At 36.9% G+C, this 26465-nt stretch overlaps 1 protein-coding gene across 31 annotated transcripts in view; it reads left to right on the top strand.

Moving 5' to 3' along the window:
- Positions 1-26465, top strand: part of NRXN1 (neurexin 1) — a 733302-nt gene that overhangs the window by 226827 nt on the left and 480010 nt on the right. The gene's annotated exons all lie outside the window — the stretch shown is intronic.

Raw genomic sequence — 26465 nt, 5'->3', positions numbered from 1 at the left:
AGAAAACAATACTCTGTGGCAACCTGTTTAGTGGACAGGCCAGAAATAGTAGTCTCAAATAAAGGTTCATACCACAAGGGATTTCAAGCATGGGATAAAATAGCTTCTTTTTGAAAGTGTTTGGTGGTTTTTGTTGTTGTTTTGGTTTGGTTTGTTTTTTGGGGTGGGTTGGTTTGTTTGTTGTTTGGGGTTTTTTGTGTTTGTTTGTTTTTTTTTTTTTTTTTGTTGGGTTTTATATATATATATATTTACAAAAAAAAAACAAAAAACAACAAAACAACACAGCAGTCTAGGTGGTAGGCTAGGAGGATAACCTTTTTGACAGGAAACTAGATTTACTGTACATAGACTGCATTCATCAAACCTGTGAATGGTAACTTGTGATTCAGAGGTGAGTTGATGAAAGAAACATAGTGTGAGACTGAAAACCACGCAAATAGATTTAATGTACAAGCATTTCCTGCTCATTTTTAGAGTTTTCTTGTATCTGTACTTGTCCTTGCGTGACTTTGAAAGCAGCCACAAGCTTCTCAATGTATTTTGAAAAAAAAAATTACTGTATTTATGATTTTTTTTTTTTTTTTTTTTTAATTAGACCATAATCTGACCACTGCGCAGATTAAAAGCAATAAAAGATCCCATTCCGGTTATGCATGGTTCTTTTGTGTGTGTACTATCTTGATTTTTCTAAGCTCAGAGAGGTCAGGGTTATTCAGCTTCCACTTGGTCTCCTTCTATGAGCAAGTAATCCACATTCCAAACACATTACAAAGTATGGCTCTGATAAGAGGCATTGAAGAGAACAACAGAATTCCAACACATTACTCTGACTTGACTGCACCAATTACAGGACAGGCATGAACACAAGGCAGTAATGCTCTTGGGAAGGAGGCTTCCCCATATGGATGCGTGCTGTGGCTGGAGCTTTCCTGACTTTACAGTCCTCTTTGATAAGCGATCACGAACTATTATGTTTCTGTACGCAGGCACAAAGGGGAAATTTTGAAGAAAATGGGTATTATCAGCTTTTATTGTTGGGATTTAGTTATAAGTCAATTACAAAGGTTCTGCTAGACTTACAATATGTGAATGAGATCCCTAGAAGGAAAGGAACTGGTATCAGTATGTTTTTTTTTATGGGCATGTTTGCAGGGTGGAAGGGGCTATGAGTGTTTGCTAGGGATTGCAGTTCCAAGCTAGCTGTTAAGGAATGTCATTTGGCTGAGTACTAAGCATTCATTGAACTTTTGGTGTCTTTGGCAGCCAGATGAATCTGTTGCTCATGCATTGGATCATGTCTGTATGCAGTTATAAGCAGTTAGCAGACTTGTTTGTAATGAAGTTTCTTAAATCCAGTGGGTTTGGTGTAAATGGGGTACATACAGCATGTGAGATGTATAGTCCTCTTGGTAATAGAGTTAACATTTAGCTATAAAGTGGGGAAAAAACAAAAGTGAGAGAAGAAAATAGCTAATTTACTTGAACATACACTCTGAAAAGTAAGCAACAGACTTTACATTTGAATGTTTGGGTTTTTTTTCCTCCATGATTCATTAGATATTCACTTATGGTAACATTTTTAATGCATGGAGATAGACCTGGGCTCTGGAGGATTAATTCAGCTTTCTCTATTATTTAGTAATTTTAATTAGCTATTATAGCAAGGGTATTTTTTACTTTAACAGTTAAACTGTAAAACCAATATATTGTCATAAAAATGTTATTTTTGCTAATTACAATATAATATCTAAATTATTTTAACAGCCCTGCTTAGTTTAGTTTTTGTTTTACTGTTAAGAAGGTTACTTTAAAAGAAAAAAAAAAAATTAGAACAAGTTTAAGAAAGGGAGGAAACGTTCCACAACCAAACTGATTTTATAATTGCTACAAAAGAAATGGTTTGGGTAGATTTGTTTCTTTGTTTGTTTTGTTTCATTTTGTTAGTAGACATATCAGCTTAAGTAGAAGAAAAGGTTGTCATACTGTACCTCTGCTATTAGGCTTCCATGTTCTCTATTATCAATTTCAGCTACTGTTACAGATTTTTTTTTAAAGTGCTCTACTGGACAAAAATTCTGCCATGATTTCAGATTAAGATATGTCGTCTGCAGATACTCATAAAAGTATAAATCAGTCTACAGCCATTTGTGGAAGAAATGGTGCATAAACAATACAAATTCACAGAGGATCTGTGAAGAGAAAATTACTTTCCTGCTGGAAAAATGAAAGCAAGGGAGAAGAAACATAGTTGAGCCGTATGAGGTTGAACCTTGTTCTTCTAATACATAGAATTTTGTTGTTTATTATTAAGGCTTTCTCAGAAGTTGGAAAAATTATTTCTTCATTAGGGTGACAAGTCATACTTTCAACCCTCTTCTCCCTGCCCCCAAAGTAGTTTGAAAAGTGCCAGTTTATTTTTGTGTTGTCTCATCTTTTATGTGAATTACAGCTTTTACTTTTTTATGCTGTAGATGACCCTAGAATAATAAAAAATAGATGTGATTTGCCTAAAAGCAAAACTGCAGCTGCAGACACAAGTGATACAAAATCAGAGTAATGGTGCAATATTTCCTTTTTTTTACCTCCTAAAGATTTGGCACACATTGGGGTCTTTGAGTCAGCTGAGACACAGATGGAGCCAGTCAAATGTGGAGCGTGGCCAGCATTCCCAAGAGTTGTTTTCAGTCTATTTTCTAGTCAATACATTTCATAGGAAAAAAATGATGATAGCACTGATGGTAGAGAGGATGGAATATTTCCATGGTGAATTAAAATGCACACATTGCTGAGCAATGAAAGCGAATTAAGGCAAATTCAGTAACTTCATTTTAAGAGCAACTGTGAGCTTTAATTGTCATAAATTCAGAACTAATTAAAAACATGTTGACAAAAATTGGACCAACAGCTTATCATTTTCAAATCTAAGTGAAAAGCAAAGTGCTGAGAATAAATTACTGGGTCTGAATTCAGTTCTTGAGTTTAGTGCATTTGCTACATGTAGGATACCTCAGGATATTGAGACTAAAAAAGAAGACAGTAGAAAATACCAAGAAATATTATTTCCATATGACTAATTTTTTACAGATAACCTCTGGACTTGATGTCTAAACTGTGAGATCTGGAAATCTTCCTCAGCAACTGGGTCTAGATGGGTGATTCAGTCCTATCTTAACTTCATGCTGGGTGAGAACTAAGCACATACCGTCTCCCGTCCTCCCTCGCAACATGTAAGGAAGAAATAATTCTGAGGACGTGGACTGTAATGTGTAGCTTTAGGAGGTCCAGATGGGTCCCAAGTCTGCATTATTAAGTAAATAGGACCACAAGATGTACTGTGGCATGCAACTGCCCCCTCAGTATCTTCCCATCTGCTCTGATAATAACTAGGTACAATGTAATGTAAAAAGAAATACTAAAATCCCCAGAGGTTAACTATTTCAGGATTGATAAATTACCAAAATGTACCTTCATATGTTAGTTAACATAGTTCTTTAATGTAAGAATTGTGTTCTTCCAGGGAACAGGGTGGTTGAATCTTCTACTTTGCATCTTCAAAATATTAATGTGTAGAAGTTTAGATATGCAACGTTGTGCTGCAGTCTCCTTACACTTGTGTTTCACACCTTTCTGCTCAGTAAGAAGATAAATGCAGATCTAACATCCAGATGTAAACTCCACACTGATGTGCACATACTTAAAACATGACACAGGTGCTGCAGGGTGACTTAACTGCAGAATTCATGAGGCGACTTGCTTTTGTGTCTCTATAGACAACCAGCACTGGCCGTTACTGCCATATAAACCTTAATGATCTTGAAACTAGGACCAAAAATACAAAGGATTTTACGAAGTATCCTTTCATCTTTTATCTTTACACAACTTCAATAAAGGGCTTATGCCAATATCCTAGATGTCTTTTAAAATACAACCCCAAAATAGTTAGCAGAGTGCTCTAGGGCCCACCCTAATAAAAGGTGTAAATTTGTAAGGCTTGTATGTGAAGTGCGTTGACTGATGGGATATAGAATAGTAGTATGTGATTATTTTGCTTTTTTAAAGGACTCAATGACAAGCACACCGGTGTGGGATTTTGTTCTCTGAGCCAATTACTTGTTTATAATTGAAATTTTCTGAATGACTTTGCAGGTTTTGGCATCCTGTGGCGAGACTTTTGGAAAATAAATGAGAACTCTATATACAGCTAGTAGAAAAACAGAGGAATGAAAGCATGTTTAATGGAGGACCAAGTAAAGCTGTACGTGCCTTCTTTGTTGGTTAAAGGTCTAGGTAGATTTCAGAGTAAATTTAAGTGTCCAAGAAAGTTCCAGGTTGTCTTCCTTTCTACAGACTGAATTGCTCCACTACTGCCCTGAATAGAGTAGAATAACACAATGTAAGTGCTGTGAGGAACATTAAAGAATTTAGTTTATTAAGATACTAGTTATGCTGACGTTCACAACCCCTAGCACTAGGAATGCCATGGAAATTTGAGTCTGGCTCTGAGAAGTACACAAGTAAAATATTGTTCAGTAGAATTATTTCAAGTAGGTTGTAGCTCATGTAGAAATCTACTAATACTCCAGAACGTTTTATATGATGAAATTAGGACTATGTGTTTATCTTTTTGGGACAATACAGTTGAGAAAAGCAAATTTCAACTCTGAGTTTTCTGTGAATATATGATGCAAAATTTATTTTGTGCTGCCAGGATGATTAATTTGTTTTGAACACTAGTTTCACTGAATGAAGTTTACTTCGCATTCCTCTCTATGCTAGTCATTTTGGCTCGCTGACTGAAAAATGTTCAGCTCATATCTAAATAGTTTAACCAAGCCTCTCTTTTTTTTCCAGAATCATATGTAGTTATGTGATGGCTTACAGTCCTCCTGTAATGATGGCTAATTACTATGGAATCCATGTATCAGGATATGTGCAACAACTTTAAGGCAGGGCTGTATTTTCTCACACAATTAACACCGTAGCTGGTGGGTTGTTGGTGTTGTGGGTTTTTTTTTGCTAACTCACTGCATTAAGTTGTCAGACTTAAGGGCAGGGAGTCATTTGAGTTGCTGCATTTGATGTATAACAAGTAATTTGCTGAAGTTATCTCTTTCATGAAAATAAAATACTTCACTGTGAAAATTTAGTATAACAAGATTCATATAGTAACACATTTTCCAGTATTCTGTTATGTTTATGTAACTTGGAGTAATTGACCTCTACTTAATGAGCCTTTCTGTGGTGCACCTCACTGCTCAAAAATGTGTACTTTTAACATTTTTTCATAATAATCAACACTGAATTTGCTAGTTCTGTTTATTTAATATAACCATAAAAGACTTTCTAGTACCTCTTACTCGACTATACCTTGTATATACTGCAAAGGCCTGTGGTAGCAAGTCCTTAGTGACTTTTCATTCAGTTACCATGGTAACTTTGCACTCTCTTTAGCTGTGGAAAAAAAAAAAAATATATTTTTTTTTACACTATCAAGGAAAAAAAAGTTATTTTAAGCAAGAAGAAAAACCAACCATAGGTTTTTACAGAAGTTGTACCAGATGAGCTTTTATATTCTAAAAAGGATATTTTAAAATGCTTGGACTTTTTTTTAAATTTGTTTATTTAGGTACCTATTTATATTACTGAAACAAGGGGGAAGCCAAAAAAAACAAACCAAACAAAAAAAAACCACCACCACCAAAAAACACTAGAAAAACAACAAAAAAGCACCTCCCAAAACACTACCACCAACAAAACAAAAACCACCACACAGGTTTGTTTTAAAGCTGTGCTTTAATAAGCCTGTTATTTTCTTGTGAGGGGTATGCTCTCTCTATTCTGGACAGAACAAAATGTGAGTAGAGTAGAAACGTGTAAGATTCCTTTGAATGCGGTCTTGCTGTTGGGGAAATATTAAATGTAATACAGGAAACAAATACTCTTGTGATCACATTGGTTAGAAATAATACAAAAATATACCTTTTACATCAACTTCAGAAAATATTGATAAAAGAACTCCTTTGTATTTTTTTTTTCTCTTCAGAACTTAAAGATTTATATCTGGTAATTATGGGACTGTCTTTTTGATAACTAGCAAGGCAATATGATAGTAAGCAATTAATATGTATAATTTAAAATGAGCACGGGACAAAAATCTCTGGCTTACTTAGCAGGATAAAGCCTGAAAGCTTGCATTAATTCCTGCTTGCCTTTATTATACTAAACTTTTTTTAACTTTCCCTTGATGAAAGTCACATTGCACCTAATTACAACACAGGTGCTTTTGTGATACTTTAATAGAAAATAGTCTGATGTAGCAAACCAAAGAAAAGTATGACTATATGAGCTATCTCCAGCTCCATTGCTTAAAAAGAAGTTTGTGTTGTCAGCAAAGTTCCAGTGGTTTTACCAAGGTCTGACAAGTTCACCCCATTAAGGTTTTTCACTTCTTTCTCTTCTAAACTATCTAAAATTTGAGTTTAATTTTTGTCAGTCACGTTGCTAAAGGAAAATAAGGAAATTATATGCTGAATTTGGGGATAATTAAAAAAAATAGTAGGTATTTTTTTTAGATGAATGATGCAAACTGGGGCTAGCAATTTGATGTAAGGAGTAGCTCATCAGAAACACCTGTACTGTCTATCAGGAAAAAGGTCAAACCTTAATTTTCTGTGACTGATATTTCTTCCAGTGCTGGCTGCTTAAACTGTCAAGACTTGGGACATTTCTTCTCATAAATAATAATCAATTTTTATTCCAAATGTGGTATTTTCAGGGTTGGTTATTCTTTCTCTGACTCATAATGTAGTGTGGACAGTACCCAGTCCTGTACTGCAGTGAAAAAAAAAAATATTTCTTTTTTTTTTTTCCCAAATGTCATCCTGTAATGATATATATCTGCATAACATATGGAGTCCTGACAAGTATGATAAAGATCTTTGTCTAATAAGTACAAGTCTTGCTTCAAAAGGCTGGAATTTAGGGTAATAATGCTTGGCCAAAACGAAAGCTTTTGCTCCTACAGGCAACTACATTTTCAGTATTTTTCTGAGGAACTACTCTTCTACTTGAGGAAATTTCTCCAAAATTAGGATCAGATTTTAAGAATATTTTATTTAGTGCATAGCCATTAGTTACTCTGCCTAAATATTTGTAGGCAAAATACTTAGATGCATCTAATGCCCACATCTCTGCTTCAGAGTAGATTGTATTAGCTTTTGGGATATAATAAATCCACTGGGCCCAATGCTTGAATTAACATAATAATTAAAGTTTCAGCATATTGTTGTAGGTCACAGTAAGAAAATGTTTAATCTTTCTGCATTCATCTGTGTACATTCAAGGCATTGGGAGGTCCACAGAGACTGAATTAAACTGAAGTGTATCAGAAATGAGCAGCATGTTTTAAGAAAAATGTGAAAAGATTTAGCTTTGTTGGGAGGTGTTCATAATTGGTTTTGTTCTAACAATATAAGATATAGCAGAAATGGGTCAGTACTCGAGCTACAGCTCATTTGATGAGAGAAAGCTGTAGGTGTATAGGAGATAAACCACAGAATTAGCATGCATCTGCTCACTCAGGAATGTGGGATTTGTTTGCTTCATGGTTCATTGTCTGTGGTCAACTGTGATTGTGGGAAAGAACATCCAAAGTGCTGGACTGGAATGAACTAGCATGGGATGTAGTGGATCAGGTGAAAGCTACTCTGCTGTGGGGAGAAGTACTTTACAAAATTATTAGAGTGTTAAGCAAAGGAAGGTGTGCTTTTCCAAACATCATGCCAGACATTAAGAGGATGATTTAATGTCATTTTATGGGTCTTGAGTGAAGCCAAAGAATGCTCAAAATTACCTTGTCCTAGCGCTACTCACTTTGGAGATCCAGGGTAAAGTCCTGAATTTCAGTAGAATCTTTAGTGGCAGTTTTTCTTTTTTCTGAAACAGTTATTTAGTAATACTAGGTGAATGGATTTAGTCATTTAATGGCTCATTTGCTACGAGAGGAATCCACTTGACCAAAAAAAGAAAGTGAAGAAAAGTTCTCTGTATCATAGTATTTTGAGGAGCCAGCGCAGGCTGTTGTTCAGCTGTGCTGCACATACAGGCTCAAAAAGTGGAAGATGAGGCAAGAAAATAAAAATGGGGAGGCTAAAGTTGCCTGAATAAACAGTCTGTGTTCCTTGGATCGCAGCATGGAAAAGTTGCTTATTAATTCCATATTGGGGGAGTAGGGAAATAACCAAGAGGCAAGACAAAACATGAGCTGCATGAGCTACCCCTGAATACATCAAACAGTTGTGATTTTGTATCTAGCAGATTGGCGAACACTGCCTGCTTTTTCTTATGAAATAGAAATACTTCAATGTGCATATTGTCTCCATAGCTCCAGACTAATGTACAAACAAACAATCCTTGAATAATAAAATAAGCAAATTACCCTGGAGTTAAATTTTGTTTTACCTCTAAATTTCAGTTTAGGAATCCAATGAAAACAAACAAAAGTAGAAGAGAATTAGGAAAGAGGGGACAGCTAGTCTGCTCATTTCTTGTTTAATGATAATCAAACAGAATTTTAATGATGCATATACCTTTTTATTTTAAACCATTTATGATTGTACCACTGTTTCATTTGAATACTAAGGTACAATATTACCTTAACAATAGTACTGAGGGGTGGGATTCTAATATACTTTAAACACAGCTTCCTATTAGCACCAAACTGAATGCTATAGGGATCACAATCAAAACCCTTAGTGAATCTGTAGGGAGTTGGAGCCTTGGGGAGAAATATAGATAGCAATTACAGCATGTTTTCTTGATTGACAGATGCAGTAATTCCCTGTTTCACTGGAAGTTCAGAAAGGTTTCAGTAATTTCATGAATGTAATAACTGACCTGATGTTTCAGTGATGAATGCTGCGAAGAACTCTTCAATTTTAATTAATTTGAAGGTATCAATTGTAGTCATCTAATGGCTTTAGAAGTCTAGTGACATGTACTCAGAATCAAATGTCTTGTGTATTGGGCATAAATGGCTTTACTAATTTTCTCAAGGTGCTATAAAATGAAGAGAGACTTTAGAAAAGCAAAACCTTATTCAGCAGTCTAAAGAAAACACTAGGTTGTAGAAGAAAGTTGAATTACTAGCTTATAGAGCTCATAGTACATTTTATCAACGTATAGTGATCCTGTCACTCTGGCTACTGCACTGTGTCATTTTCCTAATGTAGGAAATATAAGACCCAACCGGTCTCTGGGGCTGTTTGCCTAAACAGCAGAACAGTAATTACAGGGGACTCATGAGGCATGGGTAGAGGGGGTAAAATCTGGAGGTGGCTTGTAAGAGCATTTGTGTTCAAATTATGACTTGGAGCAAGTTTCCAGTTATGTTATGCTATAGGGAAGAACAAAAATTTGCCTTATTTCTTCTGAGGGGAATGGGAAGTGTTTATTTTACTTAGAGTTTGCATAGAATTTTTCCTATGTTGCAGTTTTTTGTGTTCAAATAGTCAATCCAGATACACTCCTGTGTGGAACCAACAGGCGTGTTCAAGCTGTGTGGGAGGAACCAGCCTGTGACTCCTATTGCTGTTGACACAGGCTTCAGTCTCATATTTTTCCCTTCATTGGTTATGAGATTGAAACTTGTACAGAATAGATGTTTATTGTCAAAACATTTGGTGCCAAGGATAGAGACTTCATTGCTTCTTCCCCTTCCCTCTCAGGCCTATAGCTTAGTGCAGTACCAGTCTTCATGCCTTGATATGCAGAGAAACTTTAGACCCTGCATGCAGATTTAATTGTTGAAAAACAAAGAATAGCTATATCTGGAAGTTGTTTGCTATGCCGAGAGAGTATCTCACCTTCTCTCTTTTGATTATCCTTTGTGAGATATATTAAATTATTTCTTGCAGTGGCCTTTTTTATTTAAGTGTTCTTTGCATGATTACTTTGTTGGTTTTTCATCATATCCATAGGGCATGAAGCTGTAAATAATACTAAGCTCCTGTGCACCAATAATAAATATTGAAATATGTTGGCCAGCTATTTTAAAGAAGTTAATTGAGAAGTCAAATTACTTCTTGGAATATGTTTCGAAGATGGAGCAATATTTCTGACAATGTTGCTATTTCTAGTGTATTCCTATACCTGTTTTCTACTCTTTCTGTCACCTGAGAAATGAGATGCTAAATTTTATCTTAGATGCATGTAATGATGCAGATATGTCAAATTATCTATTCTTAGACATATTTGTTGCATGAAGAACAGGATAAAGTATCAGTGGTGTAAATGTGCTGTCTTCAATGGAATTTACCAACATGAGCCAGACATGACAGCCAATCGTTCCTCTAAAATTCCCGGACAGCATGAGAGTCCAATTATTTTTATACTCTGCTAATCTTTTGCTGTTATAAAAAGACTATTGGTAATCTCAGTAGGGAGGCCTCCTTATCAAGCAGTTTCAAAGACTTACGACTTCTAAAAAAATAAAGATTAGTAGGTAATACTGAATTAATGGAAAAAAGAAATAGTCTTCAAAAAACTAAATGAATAACATTTATAATACTGATTATTTTGCCATTTGCGGAAGTTTTTTGGATTTTCTCAGATTTGATAATGAGACATTTTGATAGTTAGAAATCTTCTATATTTTTACAATACATGCTTAAAGTGTTCCTTTAAAGATAAATTTAGACATCCCTCTTTTATATGTTCATAGCTGAAAATAAAACAGTGCACATTGCTAAATAAAATTTAAAAAGAAAAAGAAAATAGGTCAAGAAACCTGCTTATCATGTTTTAAAAGTCTCATTTAAAAATAAAAAATTGCTAACAAGAGTAGGTCTTGAAATCCTTATTTTGATATCGCTTACTGGTAGTATATTAGAACATAATTAAACTCTTTTAACAGTACATATTGTTGAGTCCTGGTACATATTGTAAAGAAGAGGAGGTGGTAGAATTATCTCCTGTTTAATTTACGAGAACTTACAGTTGTTACTTGAAACTTCTTAACCCGTCCATCAAGTTTCTTTAAATTATCTCCTCCTTACCACCTTAGGGGGGAAAGCTTTGGACAATCATGGAAAAAGGTGTGGGGGAATAGGTTTAGAGCTTTAATATTGTACTGATCTGTAATCATGTGTTTAAGAAGCTGTTTGACACCACAGAATCAGGACCTCCTTAAGCAGGCTTGTTTCAGGAAGCGGCTTTGCAGTGACAGTGACAGCTCTGAAACAAATGAGGACCTTTGTTTCACTAATGCTTGTTTTCTAAAAATCACTATTTGTTAGGTAGCTGCTGCTACTCCATTCTAACTTAATGTGAATTACATTGATAGCTATTAGCAAAAAACCTGTTTGCTTACTTTTACGTTTGCATTTGGGTTAACCAAGATTTGGAGACTGGCACATGTGGAATTACTATCTGAATATCTCTGGTTGTTATTTACATAAAATGCTGGTGTTATATTCTCCAGACACAGGCCATTGCTTACATCTACAGCAAATAACTCCTATGTTCCAGAATATCATAAGGAAAGGATTACAAAAAACAGTTGTATCCTATCAAACTATTACAAAAATAATTGTACTTAATTATTTGTTTATTGTCCTGGAAAGTCAGTGTTAATTTAAGAACAAACAATAACGCCATTATGTTTACCAGTCCTTCAGCCAGCAGTGACAGTAGAATAACTCCTAAATCCAATAAAACCAGTCGTAGTATGCCAGACAGGAAAAAATATTAGCTATAATACATCAGCATATGATATCATCTGTCAGATTTCTGTAGATTTCATCAGGATTTAGTATCTTTTCCAAGATAAATCATGTTAAACTACTTTGAATTTAGTTGGCCTTTTACCCATATTCTTAACATGTCCTCATTTCTATTTTTGTTTTATATCTGGCTACTGTATACAGAATGGAAATAGAGTTTTTTTTGTTATTAAGGCCTACTTTGATCTTCAGATGCAGTTGGGCACTTTGAGGGGCTGCTGATTAGTGAGAACACTGAGCAGCACAGCTCAGCCTGCCTTGGCCGCTCAGCAGGAATGACAGTGCCATCCGAATGGGCTCGGAAGGAGAATAAGAAGGAAGAGGGGAGTGGAAGGCAGTGTTGAAACAACAAAATAGCAAAAATTTAAGTCATAGATCCGTCTGTTTCTAGCAAGGTATATCACACCCTTAAGATGGTATTATAGCAGCGCTATCATAACCATCAAGTTTTTTTGTGGATTTTGAAATAATTATTTCATTATTATGTACAAGTGCTCTGTATTTGCCCTTGAATGTTTCTTACAATACATATCCAGGTGGTTACAGCTCTGTGTAAATGCCTATGGTTGTTACTCTCTGTAAAACACAGACCATTCAGCTGTCTTTATGGCCATGACCTTGAGAGGAGTCACTATTGTACAAATAGTTACTAATATTATATTCCCCGTCATTCTAAAATACTTTGTGTCTTTTGTTTTTCAGTCTAGGTATGTAGTTGAAGCTTCTTTGAAGGATGTTGTCTGTTCTTACCTCAAATCAAGAAGGTTCTGTGACATGTTCATCACTTAAATCTTTGTGTGTTGTGCTTAGTTTTGTTCACTGATTACATTCATAAAGGGAAATTAAAAACAATTTTCATTACTCAGTGTAGTGATCATTAGTCAACTTAACATTTGGAGGAAGGTAATCTGAATATTTAAGTTTCTTAAAATTTAACTTCAATACCAACTGTTAAACCCAAGCCAATTTAAAATAGCAATATTCTTTTACTCATTAGATGAGAAACTCTTCTACATTTGCCCTCCTTTGGAAGAAAAAAACCTGTTTCTTAAAAGTTATAAATAATTTGTCAGATATACTTTTGGTTTTTTTAGTAATGAAAAAGGGAAAGTAAAAAAACTGTGTTCTTTCACAAGCCAGGAATTATTCTAAAATTTGATGTCCCATCTAAATCCATTTTCAATTGCTAATTTAGAATTATGAGCTTTTTTCACTAGTAAAAACATTGCAGACTCCAAAGATGCTACTACAGACAGTTAATAAAGACCTCATTGCTTTAGTGTGAATAGTTGTCTTATATAGCCTAAAAATTAAGAGAAGGAGCATATAGAGATATTTGGGGGGTCCTTTTTTGATAATTCATTGGACAAGATATATACAAATTCATTAAGTATTTACAGGTGAAGTCAGCATATGTGGAAGAAACATGAAAGAGCTTTCTGATCCTGTGGCTCATATGGACACTTTTAATCTAGTTACTGATGGTGGCTGAAGGCAACTTTGAGAATGAGATATTGTTGAGGGTTTAGATTGCGGGGTGACAATAAAACCCTGGCAGATGTATTGCTAACCTCCTCTCCCTCCCACTTCCCCCTTTTATCCCTCCCTTTCCCCCCTTCCCACTAAGGACAGGCGATTGGGAGAGAAAGAAGGACAGAGAGAAGATAGTTGGAAAAATTAAAAATGTTTTACTAATGCTACTAATAAGAATAGAGAAAATAATACAAAATGTACAAAACCAATCTTGAAAGTCCCAGCAACTGCAGAGCCAGCACCCAAAGTCCTGGAATGGATTTTGCAGCCAACCGGAGCTGGATTCAGTCTGTCACTAGGCCTCAGTTCACAGGGACAACTCGCAAGGTCCTCTTCTGTGGAGGAGTTTTGATAGATAAAGATTTGTTGCTGAATTAGTCAGGCTCAAAGGAATCTCCAGGCTGCTTCCAGAAGCTGAGAACAGAATCTGCTGTGAGAAAGAGGGGAGTCTCCTCCTTAACAGGGCCTCAACGTGACGTGAATCATCGGACCTATCATCAGTGAGACTCCAGTGCGTGGACAGCCCATGATACTCATTTAGCGAATCCATGCTTGGAGCGTGGACACGTGATTAGAATATAGTTGCATATATAAGGAGGCTTGTTTCTGTAATAAATGGCTTTGCGTGATTCACATTGAATCGGAATGCTGAGTCCTTTATCGTTCCAACACTCTCCTAATGTTGGCCATAAGCAAAAGGGGAAAAAAGGGACGATATCCTCGTGATCTCCCACTTTTATATGAAGTATTCACATGAATGGAATGTTATACGCTGTTGGTCAGTTTTTTGGTCACCTGTTTCTCGTTGCCCCTGTCGCGAGATGTGAATCTGTCGTTATCAATAAGATTGCATTCCATTGCTATGTTTACCAAAACATGTATCTGGTTCTCCAGGAAAATGCAGCTAATATGAAGGCTTTAGCTGACAGGCAAATTTACTAAAAGAGAAACTTGTTTTTTAACAAAACCAGGACAGATACCAAAATAAATACTAAATACACCAGAAGAATGCATTGCTCCCATTCCTGTTTTCATAGAAGGCTTTAAAAAAAAAAAAAGTAAACCGAAACAAAACACAGTTTTGGTTGAATTATTAGTCATGTGACAGTGAATTAAGATGAGAAAGCTCAAGTAGTGTTTTTAGCTAATGATCTGTCTTTGCAAAGTTTTGACGTTTATGTATATTCAGAACTTAATCTGTAAAAAAACTTTTAGCATTTTTAGCCAACAAAATAGCTCCTTTAACTTTCTTTAAAGAGAATATAGTGTAAGGGCGTATCAGGAATTTCTTGTTTAGATCAAAAATTTCTAGCAGGTAGCAATAGGCCATAAGCACATCTCTCTGCTTATTATTTTAAACAGCAGATTGTTTCAGTTAAGACTTCAGCTTTTCAGGTCTCCTTTGTTGCTGTAGGATTCTTTAATAGAATATAATCCTCATATACTCAGTAACTGGAAAACTGATTTATTTGTTTTAAATGTGAGAGAAACTCTCTTTATTAGATGATAGTGCCCTCAGAGGGCTGAAAAATGTGGCAAAAAAATTGTTTTCATATTGAATTTCCCATGTTTATAGGAAGACTAAGAGTTGTAAATAGCTTCTTCCAAATGCACCTTAAAGACCAGCAGAGTTCCAACAGGCTTCTCCCCACTGTTTATGTGTAGACATTCCTTCAACAAATTTAAGAAATTGTGCAGTTGTGTATAATATCCTCTAGAAGGTGTTTGTTTTGGTTTCTTTTTTTTTTTTGAGTAACTGCTGTGGTACTTATTCCTGAGACAAATGCTACATATTCATGTAATACCTGTCTGATACCAGTGCAAAACTGGTTTTAAAAATTTTTTATTGTGCATATAATACCCTTATAGCAGCCTTCCCTTTGCGTATCTGGAAAACCCATTGTTACACAGGGCTTCTTTTAACAGGAGTTAATTAGGACCAGAAAATTGCTTGCTGTTTTTTATTGCATCCAAACCCCATGACATGCTGCACTAATCCCGTAGTGCTGTGTGGTGCTGTGAGAGGGGTGTTCAGGTGATGTTTCAGAAGTTTATTATTAGCATTGGAAATGTTCTTTATCAGATTAATCAACTATTTAACTCTCTCTGCATATTATGACAAGTTCATGTAATGTGTTAGTTTAAGATTATTTTCTTCCTTATTCTCTCATTTGAAATGTATGTTAAAAAAATCAAAGCAGTCTTGAGTAGTTATTCTTCTAATCCATGTTTTTTTTAACAATACTGGTAATTGAAACCCTCAGTAAGGAGTAAGGTGATGTGGCTTTGTACAGGGAGCAGACCAGAAACTGGATTTTTACTTTTTAACTTCTGACACAGCCTGCTTTCAATTTTTGCAAGAACTGCACTTGCTTTTTGTGCAGCTCTCCCCTGAAAGACACAGGCAGAACAGAGTCAGCCCAAGATTAGAAGGAACTTTACCTCCCCTGTGTCATCACTCAAACCAAATTCATTTTGAAACTTGCATTTGCAGAAGTTCTATAGTTACAGAGAGAAAATTTGAAACGTTATTTTTTACTGTCATAATGTCAGTTTTTCTACCAGCTCTGCTTTCACTAAGCAGTCTGGTATCAAAAGCCTCTGTGCATCTGATCCTTTGAAAGTTAAAAAATCTGTGGTTTTGCAGTTGAGCTGCAAAGTCAGTGTGAGCCTCAGGACCTGGAAAAACCCTTTGGTTAGTTGTTTGGAAAGGTGTTTACCTTGATAGGGTATCTGAAGCCTCTGTTTGTTGCTGTAATGCTAGCTGGCCAAAATCTCCCATTGAGTTTTAAGGCAACAGTAATGTTGAGTAAAACTAGTTTCTTTTTCTGTGAATGTAGAAGTGGCATTTTGCAGTTTATTAATAACTTGAGAATGCCTTTAAAATTATGATGTCAAACTTTGAGGTTTAGAGTAATTATATGAAAGGCATTGTGTCATCATGATGTAAACTGCAGGATTTTCTTATCTACTTTCAATGATAAGACTGTTTGTAGGAAAAAGATCCACTTATTTTCACCTTCTAGCAGTCTAGTATTTAAGCTACACTAAGATGGCATCATTCCTAAAAACTCCTGCTCACTTTAAGCTTCTTCCCCAATTGCAAATTTGCTTTTGAAGTGCATACTCGATGTGATTAAATAAAAGGAACTGAAAATTAGTGAGGAAATTGCATGGTCTAGCCATTTTAGAAATGAATTAAAATTGCTGTTTAGCAGAATGGAGTAATTTATCACTTAGTGTTCACTGTAAGTCATTTATCATGAGTGGCAACTCTCATCGTTTTATTGTAATCTGAGAAGGTGGGGAGGGATACATTGCGCTAGTTCATACTTCTTGTTATTAGCAACTAATTTAATGATTGTGTGTTTAATAAAACAGGAGCTAGAAAAGCTTTTCCAGGTTTCTCCTCTGCTATGGTAACATGATCTTTTACGTGACTTTTTACCATTTATTGCGGTTAAATTCTTGTCAGGTGGAATTTTACTTTGCACTTCATTTTACTTAAATGTATACTAGTTTCACTTGTATGTTGTATACAAGTAGTGCAGACTTCTGTGCCCAGGATTTCAGGTATAGTATCTTTTTGAGATAAACCATGTACTGAGAGTGGAGGTAATAAGTAGAGACTATGGTAGTCCATGTTAGTTGATCAGGACAACTAACCAAAGTCTTTACTTCCCTTGTCATCTTTTTAGTGCAGCATTTGCTCCTCAAGAAGGTCTTGAGATGGTTCACCAGCTCCCTGGATCTTTGGAATGAATAGACACTGATAGAATATTTTTCTCATTTTTTCTCATTTTTCTCGCAAAGGCTCATTTAAAATAGTAATAAGAAACACTTGAGAAATGATTCCTGTCTCCTTCAGAATAAGTTGCTCTTGCTTTTAAATGTTTTGTCCTTGTGTTAGGCTAGCCATGATCATCTCATAATGGACTTATTTCCTAATAAAAGAGGAAGCAAGTGGTGTGATGTGACCAATTTATTTTAGAATGCTTTCTGGAGCTGGTACCTGTTGTTTTTGTCATACACACTGCATCTTCATCTTTCTGTAACAACAGCAGCTCTTTTCAAAGTAAAAGTTCCAATTCTCAGTGTAGCTCTTTGCTTTTAAGATCTTGTGAGTGCAACTTTCGTTATTTGCTGATTTACATGTAATAATTGTTTCTTACTCAAAGTTTGCTTAAATATTACAGCAATAGATTGTGCAATGCACTTCTTAGTATGCTGACAAGATACTCAAGAGGAGCATTTTCGGTTACTGATAGAGAATCTGTTCCACCATGCTGTATCCTTTTCAGTATATACCATATTAATAGGGAAGGGACATGGTGTGGTGGAGAGGAAAATTTAAACCAAACAAACAAACAAAAAAAACCCCACAAAAATACCAACACAAAACAAACAAAACCCCAAACAAACAAAAAACACACAACAAAACAGGTGGATTTTGAATCATGAACCTCCTTTTCTCCCCACATTGTTCCCTTGGAATTTTCTGCAAGGACTTGTTTAGAAGGCAAGGAGAATAGTTGCTACAGGGAATAAAAGAACGTGAGAAAGGGAATAATGGGATATTCTTCTATTAAAAAAAAAAAAAAGGTGAGATAGGAACAGAAAACTGATAGTATATAGCAGCAGTAGTGCTTCTAAAAATTAATTCAACCCTCACTGATGAACTAGACAGTCTATACTCCGTCTGAATTAATAATTTCTTAGATTTTATCATAAATCCATCTTTTTTTGTTGGTTTCATACTTAAGTCTTCATTTGTTAAGCAGACAGTAACAATTTTTCTTCTTTGAGTGCCTGCATGATTTGTTTAAGTATACAATCTAGTAAGCCTGTTTTATGTAACTGGGAAACAAATTAAGGTCCAATTTAAGTATAAACTTTAGAAAATTACTTTATAATCTTTATAGTTTTTCATCTTAAGATCCAGTGAGTGGTCTATAAATGGAGGAGTATAGGCTGGCCTTTTGAAAGGGGACAGCATGCTCAAAAGTGTTGTGCATGATGCATCCTGAGTCCATTCCAGGTTCAATGGTTCATAGCTTATGTTGAGATAATTCCCCTTGTATGTAATGGCAAGCCATTAGTTTGGTATTACTGTGAATTTTCCAGTTCTTGATGTTTGCAACAGAAGTAGCAGTTCAGACTATCTTGTTTTGTTCTATTGGTCATCCTTGCTAATGGTTTTGTCTACGTGCTATTTCAGTATAATTTTTCCTGATTGCATTACTTTCTGAGAGATTTCATAAATAAGAAAATGGTGTAATGGATAAATGTTTGAATTTTAAATTGCCATGAAATAGAGTACAAAAAAATATATCTGAGAACATACTAGACTCTGATTTGGCATTATTTGTTTATTCAGTCCATATTTAATGTTTTGAAGATTGTACAGAAGGAACCTGGCCTTAGAAATACAGGATTGCTGGTATCCACTTATTTTGTCTTTGAAAACAATTCTTTGGTAGGTAGACAGACAAAAGCACTCTGCTACATTTTGTTTGTATAATAATAGATTGGTTTGTCAAATGATATGGGTCCTTGGAATTTTGGTATCTACTTCTGTAAAGAAACATTGCAGCTATCAATAAATAGCTTTGACTTACTCTCTTTGAACAATTTTCTTTTACTCTATAGTCCTATTACTGTTACTATGTGATAAGATCAGATCATCCAGACACATGCATTTGATTTAGATAACACATGGGCACACAAAGAAATCATTGTGGAATCAGCCACCTATGTTGTGTTTTAGTACTGCCAAGGAGGAGGCTAGGTATGCTGTAAGGCTTAACATACTCTTTATGTAGCATTGTAAAATCTGCTAAGGCCTGTGGAAGGTATGTATTCTGGACATTCTATCAGACTCCAAGGACATATATTCACTTCTTTAGATGATAATTTTAAACTATTGTGGACTCAAATAAGGGAACAGGTCAAATTTAGAGAAAATAGGAAATATACCCTTTCTGCACTAGCAGTGCTTTAGTAAAACATGATTCTTGTGTGAGTCCTTTATGTGTCACAAATACATCGACTTTCAGTATTTATGCCTATCCAGTTATTCAGAAATGTAACTACAGTAATGTGCAATAATTTACAGTACTCAAAATTCAGAATAAGAACATGTTAAGTTCAGTTACTGTGTTCATATTATCTTGTGCTGTTCAATACAGGTAATTACATTTTAGTAATTAAATGAAGTGCAACACTTCATACTGGCTAGAATGACTGCCATGCATTTTTAATAGTTTCTCTAAGTGTCATTAAGTGATAATTTGAAAAGATAAACAACCAGCAGCATACACAACTGCTTATGAATAAAGCCTGTTCTTAATTTGCTTTTTAAATCAACAAAGGCCATGGTATAAAGTGTAGCAATAGGTTATAATTGCTTTTTTGTATAAAAAAATTTGAACATTTTTTATTTTTTTCAATCTGTCCAGTCTAAGTATATACTTTTGTATCGACTAAAACAGAACATCTGTTTGACATTAGAGAGTTGATACAGGAATGGTCACCAGCATCATTTTATGTCTTTTCTGTCCTGTGTCTAATCAACAAAACATTTGGACTTGTATGCAGCTTCTGCTGTATTTCTGCTACAAATGCCTCTCTTTTTCTGTGACAAATAGCAATAAAGATTTGTAGCCTGGCTTCCTATTCTTGATTTTTCTGACTCTTTGCCAGCCTGCACTGAAACCACATAGAGGCGGAGTTGTGGCTGTTTTAGCTTCTGTAATTCCACTTCATAGCCGGGTATGGCAAAGCACGGTTGCAGCATCTAATCACTTTCCAAATGTCAATGCCATATTGAGAGCAAAGATCTCCGAGATTGCATCCAAGTGATCATGAGAGGGAGTTTTAATTTTTCATGAGGAATGAATCGGAGAAATGTGGAGATAGTTGTTGCTACCTCCCCTCCCTTTGAATAATTTCTATATTATGTGCAGTTTGGCCAAACTGGAATATTGTCATAGTAAGTATTATTTGAATCTCATGCCATGAATATCCTTCAAAACATATGGAAATTCCCAGTTTTATTGAGATACTTCCTGTGAAAAGATGCTATACACTTAATTTCCTTTCATTTGTTTGAATCCACTACTTCTCGGGATTCATTCTTCTGTAATGCCAAGAAGTACATTTTCAGTTGTCAGATGCTTGTGGAAAAGTATTGTAGTTCTTAGCAGGCAGCACCTATTGAAAAATGAGATGACTGTCTAGTTAAGTATGCAGATGGTCTCATTAGCTGCTCAGTCAAGCCCTGTGACCTTTTGTCTCTCAAACATTCATTCTGATGAGTTTTACTGCTATGAAAAAAAAAAAATGAAAGTTCTTTTAACTGTTGATATCAGAAGTGAATTTCCTAATATATCAAATTTTTGCTGAATCATTTCAATGTTTTCAACCTTAGCTTCATAAAAGTTGTTCACATCAGAAACCTCAGTGAGTTTTACTGAAAATGTAGTAACTCCTGAGAAAAAGGGAATTGGTGCTGTACTTACAGTTGTAGTTGCATGGAGGAGTTATTGGTTAAAGTCTTATTTCTCTTCAGAAATGAAATGTTGAGATTTCCAGAATCTGAAGACATCACATCTGAGTTCCTAGCCATCCTTGTGCTCCTCTGTGAGCTGGCCTTCCAGCAGCATTTTATGGGCCCATAATTACTAAAACCTTAAATAGCAAAGGAAATGGGTGAAATTGAGCCAATCCAGATCAGGAATGATGCCATTCAGTCAAGGTGCCCATAGTTGCACTGCTTCAACTTTGAAAGGTGACATCTTGAATCCCACAGAGGGGAAGGTTCCTCTCCTGATTCTGCAGCCCATGGGCCTACTGTTGTCAGATTAGAACCTGGGTGGGAATCTGACAGCTGGCCAAGGTGTACCCAACACTCAGCCCTTTTCAATTTTGTGTAAATTGTGGCTATATTTACAGTCCGACATTATAATTTTACTTGAATGAATACTCCAACTTGCTTGTTCAGGTCTCTGTTTAGGAATAATTTTAAAAATATGTGCCTGGCATGCATTTACACTCCCATGCATTTTCATTTCTGTGTGAATGATCTGGTTTTACAGAAGTAGTTTACAGTGCGTAATATATATACCTAAACATTTTGCATGTTTAGTCCTTCAGCTTTGTGTTACATTCATTAAATAGATGGGACAAAACTACACATACTGAGTTGCTGCATTTAAATTTCATCATTTGTCTGTTGTAGGTATTCATGCTGGTTTAGTATGCCTTTGCAGTAAGCATCCATACCAAATAAATTTGCTCTTGAGTGTTTTATGCTCTTATTAAACATTCATTAAATGATATGCATGGTATTCATGCAATCTGCTGCTTAGTGCATTGAAACCATGTTAAATGTATTGTTTGTAAATTCTTTATGCAGGGTGAGCCAAGGTTTTATTTCTCTGCTGAAACATGTTAGTTGTGCAGGACATGTTGCTATCAGTGTAGTGTTGTTATGCATGCAGGACTGAAATGGAAGGCTTAAGACTTGAAGAATGGGTAGAGCAATTCCTGTGTGTCCTTAGTACAAGATGTAGAGTCACTTGACCTGCTGTTCATTATAGACTAGCAAGGGTTATGAGCAGTATAAGTGTTTTCTTGCTTCTCTATTGGTAATGTCAAAGGTAAAAAATAAAGACCTTTTGACCTCAGTCATGCATGTGGAATTTAGCTCATATATCAGTCAAGTTGAACAAAGCGTAATGTTTGTCCTAAGTATCAAAAATTTATAGAATCATAGAACCATTTGGATTGGAAGAGACCCTTTATATCACCAAGTCCAACCATAACCTAAATCTAGCACTAAACCATGTCCCTAAGAACCTCGTCCATACGTCTTTTAAACACTTCCAGGGATGGTGACTCCACCACTTGCTTGAGCAGCCTTTTCCAGTGTTTCACAACCCTTTCCATGAATAAATTTTTCCTAACATTCAATCTGAACCTTCCGTGGTGCAATTTGAGGCCATTTCCTCTCGTCCTCTCACTTGCTACGTGGGAGAAGAGACCGACACTCTCCATGCTACAACCTCCTTTCAGGTAGTTGTAGACAGCAGTGTCTTCCCTCAGCCTCCTTTTCTTTGGGCTAAACAGCCCCAGTTCCCTCAGCCATTCCTCATCAGACGTGTGCTCCAGACTCCTCACCAGCTTTGTCACCCAACTCTCTCGAGTATTTCAGTGTTCTTCTTATGATGAGTGGCCCAAAACTAAACACAGGATTTGAGCTGGGGCCTCACTTCTCTAGTGCTGCTGGTCTCACTATTCCTGATACAAGCCAGGATGCTGTTGGCCTTTTTTGGCCACTCTGCTGGCTCATATGCAGCTGGCTGTTGATCATCACCCCCAGGTCCTTTTCTGCCAGGCAGCTTTCCAGCCATCCTTGCCCAAGTGTGTAAAGTTGCATGGGGTCATTGTGACACAAGTGCAGCACCTGGCATTTGGCCTTGTTGAACCTCATACAACTGGCCTCAACCCAACAATCCAGCTAGTCCAGATCCTTCGGTATGATCTTCCTAGTCTCCCACTGATCAACACTCCCACCTAACTTGGTGTAATCTGGAAATTTACAAAGGGTGCACTCAATCCTCTCATCCAGATCATTGATAAAGAGCTTAAACAGAACTGTCCCCAATACTGAACGCTGGGGAACACCACTCGTGACCAGCTGCCAACTAGATTTGGCTCTGTTTACCACAACTCGTTGTGCCTGGTCATCTAGCCAGTTCTTTAACCACTGAAGCACAACCATCCAGGCTATGAGCTGCCAGCTTCTCCAGAATGCTGTGGGGTATGGTGTCAAAGGCTTTACTGAAGTCTAAGTGCACAACCTCCATGTCCACTGAATGGGTCACCTTGTCATAGAAAGAGATCAAGTTGATCAAGCAGGACTTGCCTTTTGTAAACCCATGCTGACTGGGTCTGATTGCTTGGTTGTCCTGTATGTGGCATATGATGTCACTCAAGATGATCTGTTCCGTGATCTTCCCTGGCACCACAGTCAGACTGACCGGCCTGTAAATTTCCAGATCCTCCTTCAGGCCCTTCTTGTAGATGGGCATCACATTTGCCAAATTCCACTTGACTGTGACTTCCCTGGTTAGCTGGGATTGCTGATAAATAGTTGTAAGTGGCTTAGTGATCACCTCCGCCAGCTCCCTTGGTACCCTTGAGTGGATCCCATCTAGCCCCATAGACTTGTGTGTGTCTAAGTGGTGCTGTGGCAGGTCACCAACCATTTCCCCTCGGATTATCGGGGCTTATGTTGAGTGAAAGTGGTCTGATAATAAAATACAAGACTTATTTTAACTGCTTTTTTCTCCATAATAAGCAGTAGTCAGAACACCTCTAAGAATGTAATTTTTGTGCAGAATGGAATTTCATGTAAAAAATGAAAATCTCAAGACTCCTGTTCTCTTCAAACTGAGAGGGTGAGACATTAGTTATGTTGGAGCTTTTTTTATCATGTAACCACTTCCACTCATACGCCTGACTATCTTTGAGTTCCTCCCCAGAAAGGAGACTGGGTTTGTCCATGGAGGTACCAGCTATCTAGATATTTCAGTCCTACTGAAGTCTGGATAGGATGTAGCACGTTATGAAGATACTTGATTTCTCCTGCATATTTACTGTGTCTGATGAATGGCCAATACAGCAGTCTGTGTGCTGTGTGTGATCACCTGCTTGTTGTAATAGAGGAACATTGCTTAATCTGACACTGCAGACTGAGGATTTTTGTTTGCTTTTGTTTTTGAGAGGTGTTGTCAACAGAAAGCAGGGAAAAGCACCCTTATGTGTACTCAGAGAGGTGATTTTTGTTTCTGTTTAGAATGTATTTATTTACAAAATAGGCTTAGACTGTGAAATCTAGCTGTGGGTTTACTGTTGCAAATTCTGATTACTTATGTTTGGGATAACATACTACTGAAGCCTCCTTTGGGCTGTGAAGACAGCATATTAGATAGAGAGTAGCTTTGGGGTTTTTTTACATAATAGTCTAGCATGATTTGGCTGCTGCCACAGGAAAAAAAAAAAAAAAAAAGAAATCCAAAGAATTCTGAGAATTCTGCATGAAATCTGTGAGAAAACACTTCAAAATAAATATCACAGTATCACAGTATGTTTGGGATTGGAAGGGACCTCAAAAGATCATCTAGTCCAATCCCCCTGCTGGAGCAGGAATGCCCAGGTGAGGTCGCACAGGAACATGTCCAGGTGGGTTTTGAATGTCTCCAGAGAAGGAGACTCCACAACCTCCCTGGGCAGCCTGTTCCAGTGCTCTGGCACCCTTACTGAGAAGAAGTTTTTTCTCAAATTTAAGTGGAACCTCTTGTGTTCCAGCTTGATCTCATTACCCCTTGTCCTATCATTGTTTGCCACCAAGAAGAGCCTGGCTCCATCCTCATGGAACTCACCCTTTATATATTTATAAACATTAATAAGGTCACCCCTTAGTCTCCTCTTCTCCAAACTAAAGAGACCCAGCTCCCTCAGCCTTTCTTCATAAGGGAGGTGCTCCACTCCCTTAATCATCTTCGTTGCCCTACACTGGACCCTCTCCATCAGTTCCCTGTCCTTCTGGAACTGAGGGGCCCAGAACTGGACACAATATTCCAGATGTGGTCTCACCAGGGCGGAGTAGAGGGGAAGGAGGACCTCTCTCGATCTACTAACCACCTGCCTTGTAATACACCCCAGGATGCCATTGGCCTTCCTGGCCACAAGGGCACAGTGCTGGCTCATGGTCATCCTGTTGTCCACCAGGACCCCCAGGTCCCTTTCCCCTACACTGCTCTCTAATGTGTAATTTCCCAACCTATACTGGAACCTGGGGTTGTTCCTGCCCAGATGCAGGACTCTACACTTTCTCTTGTTAAATTTCATTAGGTTATTCCCCACCCAACTCTCCAGCCTGTCCCCGTCGCACTGGATGGCAGCACAGCCGTCTGGCATGTCAGCCACTCCTCCCAGCTTAGTGTCATCAGCAACTTGCTGATAGTACACTCTATTCCCTCGTCCAAATTGTTAATGAATATATTGAATAATATTGGCCCCAGTACTGACCCCTGAGGCACTCCACTAGATACTGGCCTCCAATTAGACTCCGCACCATTGACTACCACTCTCTGGCTTCTCTCCTTAAGCCAGATTGCAACCCACCTCACTACTCTATTGTCTAGACCACACCTCCTCAATTTAGCTGTGAGGATGCTGTGGGAGACTGTGTCAAAGGCTTTACTGAAGTCAAGGTAGACCACATCCACCGCTCTGCCATCATCCATCCACCTTGTTACATTCTCATAAAAGGCTATGAGGTTGGTCAAGCATGACTTACCCTTGGTAAAGCCATGCTGACTGCCCCTAATAACCCTCTTATCCTTGGTATGCCTTGAGATGGCACCAAGGATAAGCTGTTCCATTACTTTCCCAGGGACAGAGGTGAGGCTGACCAGTCTATAATTACCCGGGTCCTCCTTCTTGCCCTTTTTGAAGACTGGAGTGACATTTGCTTTCCTCCAATCCACCAATAGACCAATAATTTTTAATACACTTATTACAAAGCAAAGTTCAGCCAAAATGCAATCACTGTGTCACTGTCTGGAACCCTATTTGAAGTTACTTTGCGATACTATCTGAATTTACTATGCTCTACTATGTAAAGAGAAACACTGCAAATATCTAGCATCAGTGTTAATGTATAGTCTACTGCTGGAGATTGTAAGCAGGTGACACAGAACAACAGAGGACAGATATGGCCAAGGACTTTAAAAAATAAAGCGCTCTCATACCTGCTTTTTATGTTCTCTATCAATTGCTGTCTCTTTTAAATTCACAGTGTTTTTTTTTCCCTTAACTGTATATTGATACATCCGTTTGGGTTTTGTGCTGATGGTGTTGTAGACTAATGTATGCAGCTGTGTTCTGGAGACTGAGTTTATTAACAAGAATAATGAAATTTGGCATCCTCGTTTTTGTTTGTTTCCATCCTTATACTACATCAACATGTACAGGTTTCCATTGAATTTTTAGTAGCACTTAATTAGCTAAACAAATAACTTAAGACTTTATATCACTCTAAACCCTGTAGTGTAAGGTTGGCATATATGTTCATCTGTAGAA

Source organism: Columba livia, chromosome 3, assembly GCF_036013475.1.
Source record: "Columba livia isolate bColLiv1 breed racing homer chromosome 3, bColLiv1.pat.W.v2, whole genome shotgun sequence".
NCBI classification, from domain to species: domain Eukaryota; kingdom Metazoa; phylum Chordata; class Aves; order Columbiformes; family Columbidae; genus Columba; species Columba livia.
Note: the sequence above shows the minus strand (reverse complement) of the source record. Positions and strands in the feature narration are given on the sequence as shown.